The following is a 10,309-nucleotide window of genomic DNA, read 5'->3' as shown; positions in this document are numbered from 1 at the left end:
GGAGGAAGAAATGGAATAACCAAAACTAAACAAAGAAGGCAAAAAAGAAAAGCAGTATACAATGGCTGTGAGCATATACCTTGCCCTGCTGGACAGGAGTAATAAGAATATGAAAGATTTCATTTATCCAGTACAGAATCAAGGTCAGCCAATCAAAGGGCCAAGATTTCCCTTGTCTCAAAGAGCCTGCCTTAGAGGTGTGGTGAGAAGGAATCTCCACTGACTATCTTGACGTCCTAATTCATCTTTCAACCAGGAATGGAGACTGCAACATTGCCTTGAAGATAGCACAGCAGTAGGTACTTTTGCCAGGTTGAGAAATTCCTGGCAATACCTTAATACTTTACTTGGCTGCCTGTCAATGACATTTGGGGAAATCCATTAGCAGAAATCTCACTGTGATATGAGCTTTGAATATGGACCCTGCCCTTCCTGTTCCTATCTTTTGGAAACTAGCTCCGCAACTCCATCAATCTCCCTAGATCTCAGTTCAATGGCATTAGTCATAGACTCTCTCTGTGGGGTAATGCGATAGTGTATGAACAATCAATAAGTCTATTTTTAATGGAGAATGGTGCTCGTAGCAAAACCAAATCCAATTCCAGAATGAAGAACATTGCAATGAGGCAAACTAGTGAATGGTGCATGACAAAATGGAGCCCAAGGTGACTGACATGCTTGATTCCAGGTATCTTGCCTCATAGGGACCTTAAGTTTGGTCACCTTTGCAGTAAAATTGACTTTTTAGCAGTGGCAGTAGAGAACGGAAAGAGCATTTCCCCTGCCATTTTCTTGGTAACCTAGGCCATGTAACTCTCTAGCTTGAAACTCCACTTCCCCTAACACGCAGGAGAAAATCCAAACTCCTTTCACAGTCTACAACGCACTGAAGTTTCAAGGCTTAATTTTTCTTCAACTTCAGCTCATGCCACTCTTCCCTTGCTGTGTTTCCTGATGCCCTAGCCATGCTAACACCCTAGCACAGGAAGCACTTGATATACCCTGTCCCCTTCTGCTTGGAACGCTCTATAAACACTCTTCCCTTCCCACTCCCATTTCTTTTAGACATACGCTGAAATGTTACCTCCTAAATGCCCTCTTCCCACTACCACACAGACACCACTTTCCAGTCCAACTTCTTGTTCATTTTCTTCCTTACAGCCAACAATTATTTAATATTCCTTGAAAAATATATTAGTATAGAAAATGAAACAAATTCTGCCATTCTATAGAGTTTTAGAATGCTCCTATATTTTTCTGAACACTCGGAGTGGGAAGTTAACGACCAAGCAGCAGCCCTGGAGACCCTGTAAATAATTAAACACTCTAGGGGTTGCGTACTTCCAAATCCCCTAGAGTTCAGTCCATGCCTTGTTCCAAAGGGGCAGTGGCACTTTCGTTTTTCATTCTCGATTCACACGAAAGGCCAGGCATCCATAACTCCCCTCTCGCGTGGCCTTTAATTAAATTCAAGCTGCCATTGACCTCAACCAGGGACAGAAGCTTCTAGCTGCAGCCGAGTTCCAGAGCAGAGGCCCGGCGCCGGCCTGGGAAGGGGTCCGGGGGCGCCGCAGGGGACCGCGCGGCGTGGCGCTCCCAGGACCGTTATGCGAGTCTCGCCCCCGCGGGCAGCGCCTCCCAGTCCCCCACCCTCGAGGGGTACCGAGGGCGTCCGAGAGCCCCCCAGCGCGGCTGTTCAAACTGGCGAGGGTGAGCCCCTCGGGATCCCCGGGTCATTCCAGGGCTGCCTGGTCGCAGTCCTCAGACGCCCAGCTTCCCCGGGCGCGCCCCCTCCACGCAGCTGACGCTTCTCCGGCCCAGCAGCCGCCCTCTCCCACCTTCCACCTCTCCGGATCCTCCTACCCGGCGTAAAAGCCTCTGAAGTGCCTCCCGGCTCCCGAGGGACAGTCCCCACAGCAGACCCAAGTCGAGTAGGCAATAGCGAAAGGTCAGACAACAGAAGCGCCATAGCTCTCTGCGTTATCCATCCACCCATCTATATAGTTCACACGTTGTCCACCCATCTACCCATCCCTCCTTCCATCCCTCATCTCTTATCCCGTATTGCTCTAAGACTAGGATTCGAATTCCTTAGTGCGAATTTGATCGCGACATCGCAAAAAAGCATATTTATTTTGACTGAAAAAGCCAAGTAGGACTTTTTCAGACAGAAAATAAGTCTCGTTGAGTGGTTAGATACTAGATTTATCAATTATTGCATATTATATGGGGGCCCTTTGTAGAAATTGAATGAGTTAGGAAGAAAGTTCTAAGATTTCGACAAAAAAATTTAAAAGTCCATTTATAGTCTGTACGCCAGAAATTACGTACACATGTGTAGATAACAACCAGAAATTTATAAGGGACACACGGTTTTTTCTGAACCTTTTTCAGCGGTTCTCAAGCAAAAAGAACCCCACAACTCGAGCCCAACGCCGTAAAGGGCACCACGCCTGCCTTTTCGTGGCGACTGAGCCAAGCCGGTGGGCAAGAAAGGCCTGACTTAGGGACCAGGAAGAGAGAAAGAGAGAAGGAAGGGTGGGGGCAGGGCGGGGGAAAGTGACGCGACCAGTGAAAGCCGGAAGTGAGTGGCTAGCGCGGCACCCCGGGGCGCCCTGTCCGGTGGCGCTCTAGCCCCCGCGCGCTTTCTCTCTATGATCCCGGCGTCTTGTCTATTTATTGTCGCCGGGAAGCCGCGGCCGCCTCGTACCCGGAACAACAAAGCTCGAAAGACGGAGCCCGAGACTCGGGGGCTCCTAGCAACGGGCCGGGGCGGGAATTCCATGGAGACTGGGGAGCGCGCCCGCCTCATCATCATCCTCTTCCTCCAGCTTATCCTTCGTTTCCGACGCAACCGGCAGCAGCGCTGCCGCCGCGTCCTCTGCCACCGCCCCCTCTTCCCACGGTAACCTCGTAGGCGACCCTGGGCGGGGGGAGCGCTGGCGACCGAGCGGCCTGAGTGCCGGGTGCGAGCTTCTGGGCGCGGGGCGGGCGTGTGCGGAGCCGGGGTGTGCTGGGGCGGGGAGTGCGGGGGCGGGTGCGGGGGGACCGGAGCTGAGGTGCGGGAGACTGGTCCGGTGGCCCAGGGACGGTTCGGTTCTTAGGAGGACCTGGTGATGTTTGGTGATCTCACTCCGGATAACGGGGTGGGGGTGGGGCGTCTGTGCCTGGGAGAATTATCCAGCCTGGTGTAGGGTAGGAAAAGATGGGTTAGCCTGCGTGTAAACCACCACTTAAATACCGGGCAGGGAGAGTCCCCATTTGTCTATGGAGCCATCACCCGGGCAAGAGGACCGTGCGGAGGTGCTAGGGGGGCTGTTGCTTCCAGAAAACTTAAGCGGCCTCTGCCGCGGCAGGAGGGCTCCCAAACAGCGGCTTCCTTGGCTCCTAGTTCTGGAAATGCCAGCAGCTCTATTCTGTTTTTTTTTTTTTTTTTTTTCCTGACTAAAATTAGGTTTGATGAAGAAGGATCTGGAAGCTAGAAAATGAATTGTGGGTAGAGCTAAGCAGGGATGAGAGTCGGGATAAGTGCTTAAAAATAGCTAATAAGAGCCCTAAAAGTAAATCTGATAGCGAATGACTTTTTAAAAATTCTGCTGCCGAAACGTGCATCTGCACGCTCTGTCAGTGTGCTCATTGCATTAAAAACCTGCAGCCAGCCTACATCTGTGAGCCCTCTGCTGCATCTGTCACCTGCAGTTCCAAAGCAATGCTGGGAGTAACTAGCATGAGCTTCTGTATTTAGGTTTTAGACAGTAACAGTGCTTTAAAAGGGTGGCTTGAATCTTGTACCAAGGAACAAGCTTGGTATGATTGTGTGTGTGAGAACAAGCGATGACAATTTCTCCCCAAAGAAATTTAAGAAGGTTCAGCCATCCTGGCATAATTTTGCAGTCTCTTTCAAAGTTTGAGAAAATGGCAGTTCATTGAAATTGAGAAGTGACATTTGGCACTGTTTGGTTGAAAGAATTATTCATAGTTTGATACGCCCATCAGTTCATGCTATCTTTTTACCTTTTATCACAAACTAGTTAATGGTTTTATGCTTTCCAAAATTTTAGGTTAGTAAAGAAGGTTTTCGGGTGGCACACTGAAAAGGCCACATATATATATTGCAGTAACATTGTTTTTGTGACTAGTGGGAACAAAGCTCTTTATATAAAGTTGAAGATTAAAGATGAAAAAATTGCTAAATCATACATGCAATTATGTCAGCCACAGCTTTTGTTTGTCCCCCATCTCTTCTGCTAAGCCTGGCTTCTCCTAAACAAATAGGTGTCATCCTTATTCCTAGACGCTTCTTTTCATACTCTCTGCCCTCAAAATCAGTATGAAAAACGAGTGACTTGCTCCCCTGTACCCTGTATTGGTTGCCTGATGGCTGAATGAGGGCCATCCAGGATACAGTTTTAAGCTTTTAGTGTGGAATCAAGAGCCAGTGTCTCTTGTTAAAGGAATTTCATGTGTGTCTAAACAGGTGGGCAATTTCCTTTAACAAGGATTGGAAGTGTGAACATTGGGAAACTATAATTGCCAATTATGCTCTAAGAAGAGAAAGGCAATAGCATTGTCTTTAATGAATTGAGGGCTGTTGCTTAATTTTTCATGTAGTTGTTCTTCTGTGAAGGATGTGGTGAGATGACCACACTTATGGCTGTGGATATTGAGTCAGACTTTCAAGAAGTGAGTCTTAGTGAACACCCTCACTGGCTGTTATCCCTATGTCTTCCCTGTTTGAGTGGGGATCAAGCCCTAGTACCCCCTTTATTAACAATACATTTTTTTTCTTGGCTTGTTCTTTGCCCTGACACATTCAATGCTTGGTGTTGTCTTTTAGTTTCTCTCTCTATTTAATCATGTCCCACCCAAAAGTGATCTTTTATGCTGTTTATTTCTGTTTCTTACATGGTGTTTTCAACATATATCCATGGCCTATATATCCTTTTTTTTTTTTTTGGAGACAGTGTCTCACTCTGTTGCCCTGGCATTAGCAACCTCCAACTCCTGGGCTCACACAATCCTCTTGCCTCAGCTTCCCAAGTAGCTGGACTATAGGCGCCAGACACCAGGCCTAGCTATTTTTCTTTTTTAGTAGAGACAGAGTTTCCACCTCCTAAGTTCAAGCAGTCCACCTGCCTGGGCCTCCCAGAGCGCTAGGATTACAGGTGTGAGCCACCCTACGCAGCCTATATACTTGTCATTAATATTACATTGTTGCCTTTTTCTTCTGTATCCCTCTCCTTTATTTGGAGAATTGGAGTGGTCATGTCACATATTCTGTATTCATTCTGAATAACTGTTAGTTGTGAATAAACAGATAAGAGCTTGATGCTGAGAATCAAACTATTATATTGAGATAAGCCATATGAACATTTTTGGACTTTTCAGAACAAGACTTTAGAAGGCCAGGTGGTAATGCTGTAATTATAAACAGTTTTTTTAGAGGTAAAATAGTATTGTAGAGCCTCTTTTATGTTTTAAATTGAATCTTAGAGTTTTGTAATTCTTGTTCTTAAAGAATTCTTAAAATCAATCTTGATTGAAATTGCATTCTGCCAAATTTGAGAGAAGTGTGTTAAGTGATTTCCACAAATTTTTTTCATGTGGAAAATTGACACATCAAAATTTTTGTTGGTTAAATGTGCAGAATTTTCTGTAAAACAAAACAAATATGCATGAAACATACAGCTGAATTTTTTGGAGTGTCGTGTCTTATTATGAATGTAGAACGTTATTTAAAAAGCAGATACTATATAATCTAGTTGAATGAGTTGAAGACTTTTTAGGTAAAGAAGGCCAGTACTAATGTAGGTAATTGATTTCCTTCTATTGCATCATAGGCCATGTGATGCAATTATTGATAAGAATATAAAGTTTAAATCAATTTTAGAAGAAATTGTAGTGGAATATTTCCATGATGCCTCTGAGTCAAAACTTGTGGCTCTTTGCAAATTTAGTTGTATTGTGATATTGAATTAATATGGATTTTCTGAAATTTATATCCATTTTGCACCTTCTCGTGTCTGGTGCTGTGTCGGAGGTGCAAAGCTAGATGAAAGAGGTGTTCAACTTTCAAATGCTCTTTGTGCACTTACAGATAGCAGAGAAATGACATGTGTGGGTAACAAAACATGGCAGACATAAACTTGAATTTTAGATCCTTTGTTACATACTGTCTGCTCCTGTACTTACTGGTGTGTGGATTTCATCATGCCTGCTAAATTAGACATTTCTTGAGGATCAGGAGTATGAGTTGCCATCCTATTATATGTTCATCCTGTATGTGTATATTTAAGATTAGCTGGTTTATTAGAAGGAGGTGATTGTTTATTTTTATTTCCCTCCAAGGACTTATCTAGTAGATGAGGGGAACTTTTTGGTATGAATTCTTGATGCCGAAAATTTCAACTTTTTATCCTGGCTGCAGTAATGCAGGTTAAAAGCAGCAATACTTGGGAGTTTGTTTTAATCAGTTCAAACAATAAAAATAATGGTTGACTGCCAAGATACAGTATTTGTTCTTGTTGTATGACTACCACTTTGGGACGTTTCAGAAGGGTGAGAAACTGTATACATATCTGAGGTTTTTCCAGGCCACATAGACAAATTTAATTTTTATATTATTAGCCAATCAATCTTTTCTTTAGAAGAGAGATGGAGAGTATATGTTTGTATAATTGTTAAAAGGCAGCAGTAGTCTAGAAGTATGTCATTAGTAGAAAGGAATCAAATCACATCAGAAATTTTATTCATCTGGTCTGATCTGTGACTAAAGGATGATAAAGTTGGGGATTTAGTTTAAATGTCTGAATTTGTGCTGGTAAACATGCTGCTGGGGGTCTCATTAAATGTTAAAGAACACACTAAGGTAATTTCTGGGGCAGTTCAGATCTGCCTTCATGTAGGGGTCAATAAAGAAACCATTTGGCTGTTGATTACTTTCACAAGGCAGTATTCATCTTTTGAGAAAGAAGACTGAAAGTCAGATGTATGTTAAAGGCAGAGTTGTCTCAGGACATGAGTGGATGGCGTTAGTATTGAATCATGCTTAGCGTGATATAGACAGGTGTCTATATATTGGCCCATGGTATGTTTTTGTGAGGATTTAACAACATCTTAAAAGGAGTAAAAACATTATTTCCATTAATTAAATGATTTCAAAGAATCAACTGTTAACCTTCCTCCTTCTGATACAAGTATTTTCATTGTGAAATGGAACAGTTTTGATCAGAATCATTTACATTTTCTTGGGATTAGGGTTGGTATAACACTTAAAGTTTGGACTTTGGAGACAGGATACCTGTGTTCAGCATCATGGCTGTACTTTCTTTTCAGGGGTAAAGGCTTGAGTAAGTTTTTCCACTGGCCTGAGTCCAGTTTCCTCATCTGCATTATGAAGTTAATAATAGCAGGTGTTACCAGCCAGTGGTACCTTTAAGTAGTATATTAAAGGGAAACCGTCAGAGCACTTGAATGCTTTGTTTCTTTTGAGACTTGCTATTAAAGCATTGAAATTCTTTCTTTGTGATCACTGACTATTGGACTCTTTACTGTTAGGTTTTGAGAGGAGGAAGTGCTTTTTTAAAATTCTGAATTGTCACACAGGCATCTGGTTATCACTTATGGCAGATGGGCTAAGTAAAGAGAGACATCTCTGTTTCTTAGAAAAGGGAAGCCAACAAAGCCTGCCCTGGCACCGTGTTGCAGCTATTGAAATGTTATTTCCCTGTGGACTTGCCTGCTTGTTTAGCAGTATGATACTTCTGAATAAAGGAATAGACCCCAATGGTTTCATTTAACAGAATTAGTCTTTTGTTGGAAGATACTTTTTTTTTAAACTTAATTGATAGTAAACTTGAAACTTGTTAGTGTCAGTGTCAAGCCATTTAACTTGAGTATTCTGTGTCACTGTAAATGTTCTAAATAGTAGCCTTTTTGTAATTTTAGCTGAACTTGCTGCCCTGCTCCAATAATTTGAGTAGCTCAAGAATGACTTTGTGGGATTGCAAATTTGTTTATGGTAAGGCTAAAACCAAACTCTGAGACTACCTAATCAAGGAAATAATTTGATAATTATAGCTTTGTTTAGGTTGCTATTGAAATAGCTAACTTTTAAAGCTAAGTCCAAATAGTTTAGTTACATAGACTTTTGAAGCCACTAACTAAAAAGTATTTCTACTTATTCAAAATGAATTGCCAACTGTTCTTTCCTATTTTGGCTGATATCCAGGTGTTGGTTTCTAGTTGAAATATATTTTTATAAAATATATATTATTGGCTCGGCGCCTGTGGCTCAAGTGGCTAGGGCACCAGCCACGTACACCTAAGGTGGCGGGTTCGAATCCAGCCCAGGCCTGCCAAACAACAGTGACAGCTGCAACCAAAAAATAGCTGGGGGTTGTGGCAGGCGCCTGTGGTCCCAGCTACTTGGGAGGCAGAGGCAGGAGACTCGCTTGAGCCCAGGAGTTGGAGGTTGCCGTGAATTGTGATGCCACGGCACTCTACCCAGGGGGACAGCTTGAGTCTCTGTCTCAAAAGAAAAAAAAAATATATATATATATATATAGTTACAAGCATATTTTGTCTTAAATATACAGGAGTACAGTTTGTAATTTCTTCTTTTAAGTTTTGCTGGTTTTGTTTCAGTTTTTATAAACCTCCATACACTAAAGAGGCTGGTAAATATGCTTGTATTTAGGGGTGAGACTTTTGTTTTCCTGTTTAAAGAAAGTGGAGTCTAGTTGATACTGTTGATTTAGTTAAGCAACTAGATTGGCCAGAATAGATTTAATATTGATATAATGTAATTCACATTATTCTCACAGCCATCATGGATTCTGTATCTAAAAAATACTGAGATAAGAGCAAATGATCATGCCTATTTCAGCATATACATATATATATCCTTTTATTTTAAATATTCTGAGGACTATGTTAGGAAATTTTAGGAAAATATGTCTCCAAGGTGTCAATACTATTCTATTGTCCACAATAAAACTGACCTAGTTAGAGACAAAGGTCTGTAACACATTGTTAATGTTTCCCTAGTGTTCTTTCCACCACACTTTTCTCAGGGAACGAATGTTAATGTCCTTTAGATATGAAGGTAATAAAGCCAATGCGTAAGCCAAAAGTGTAAATATGAAGATGGGTATTTGATTTATGGCTATGGTCAACATTTACAGAGCCTATCATTGAACCTCAGCTAAGACTCTCGGTGAACCTGAAGCTTTTGTGGAACAAGAACCATCTCATATTTTCAATTTGTCATGTACTTTCATTGAACCACAAAGTCTTTCTTCTCTCTCCTGCAGTGAGTTTCTTAGGCCTCTCCAGTTACTGGCATGCGTGTACAATCTAGTGAACTTGTGACGAGCATCCCTTATTTATTGTTCGTGGGTTAACAACATTCCAGGATCTTTGCTAGTCACAGATTGGGGTGGTTGCAAGAAACATAAACATGTTGAAGGCACAATGACCAATTCACTAGACCTTTCCAACACCAATTTGGTGTGCTAATCTCAAAGGTACTCTGCTATCTTTTGGGGAGGTCAGGGAAGGGAGAGGGCTGAGGAAAGAGATGCTAGGTAGCACCACAGATTAAAAAGCTACGGGAATATTAATTTTGTCATCTTCTCAGCAGCATATTGCTCATGTCAATCTTTACGTCCATAGAGCAGAGACAACTTTGGACTGGCCAGTAATCTCAGAACTTCTACTTCAATGCACAACTCCTTGGATACTTGTTTACTTTGTGTGTACTGTGAGAATGCCTGCCTTGTGGTGTATCCTTTTTAGGTTTTTGTTAGAAGCATTTCAGATGTCTGAAACCACATTCTGAATATGATTTGTATTGATATAATTCACATTATTCTCACAATTTTGTCTTGTCTCATATTTTCATTCTCACTTTATAATAGAGGAATAATACCTTGATCACCAAACTGTCTAATTGAATGGTTAGTATCCTGAAAGTGACTGACAGGACAGCCATTCTGTGATGAGCAACTATGGGATAGTCTTAGGATGTGGATGACTTTTAGGACCCTTGAGAATGAAGTAAAAGAAAATAAGGTGTAGAGGAGGGAAAAGGCAATATAAGAAGTGCTGAAGATCTCTGTGTGTGTTTTAAGTAGAATAATTCTTTTCTTACATTAGAATTGTGTCTCTGTGTTTATAAAAGCTCCTGGAGCACAGTTGCCTTCAGGATGTGGAGGTCCAATCTTAAGTAATAACTTGTTAGGTGTAAGACCGCTAATACGGCTCGGCGCCTGTGGCTCAAGTGGCTAAGGCGCCAGCCACATACACC

The 10,309-nt window shown here is 42.3% G+C and overlaps 1 protein-coding gene across 1 annotated transcript in view; it reads left to right on the top strand.

The window, feature by feature from the left end:
- The first annotated feature begins 2,649 nt into the window (after positions 1-2,649).
- Positions 2,650-10,309, top strand: part of TBPL1 (TATA-box binding protein like 1) — a 34,841-nt gene continuing 27,181 nt past the window's right edge. Inside the window, exon 1 of the mRNA XM_023513506.1 lies at positions 2,650-2,905. The gene's annotated coding sequence lies outside the window, so the exon portion shown is untranslated. The remainder of the gene's footprint in view (positions 2,906-10,309) is intronic.

This window comes from Otolemur garnettii, unplaced genomic scaffold (genome assembly GCF_000181295.1).
Source record: "Otolemur garnettii isolate 467f Iridium unplaced genomic scaffold, OtoGar3 scaffold00042, whole genome shotgun sequence".
Lineage (NCBI taxonomy): Eukaryota > Metazoa > Chordata > Mammalia > Primates > Galagidae > Otolemur > Otolemur garnettii.
Note: the sequence above shows the minus strand (reverse complement) of the source record. Positions and strands in the feature narration are given on the sequence as shown.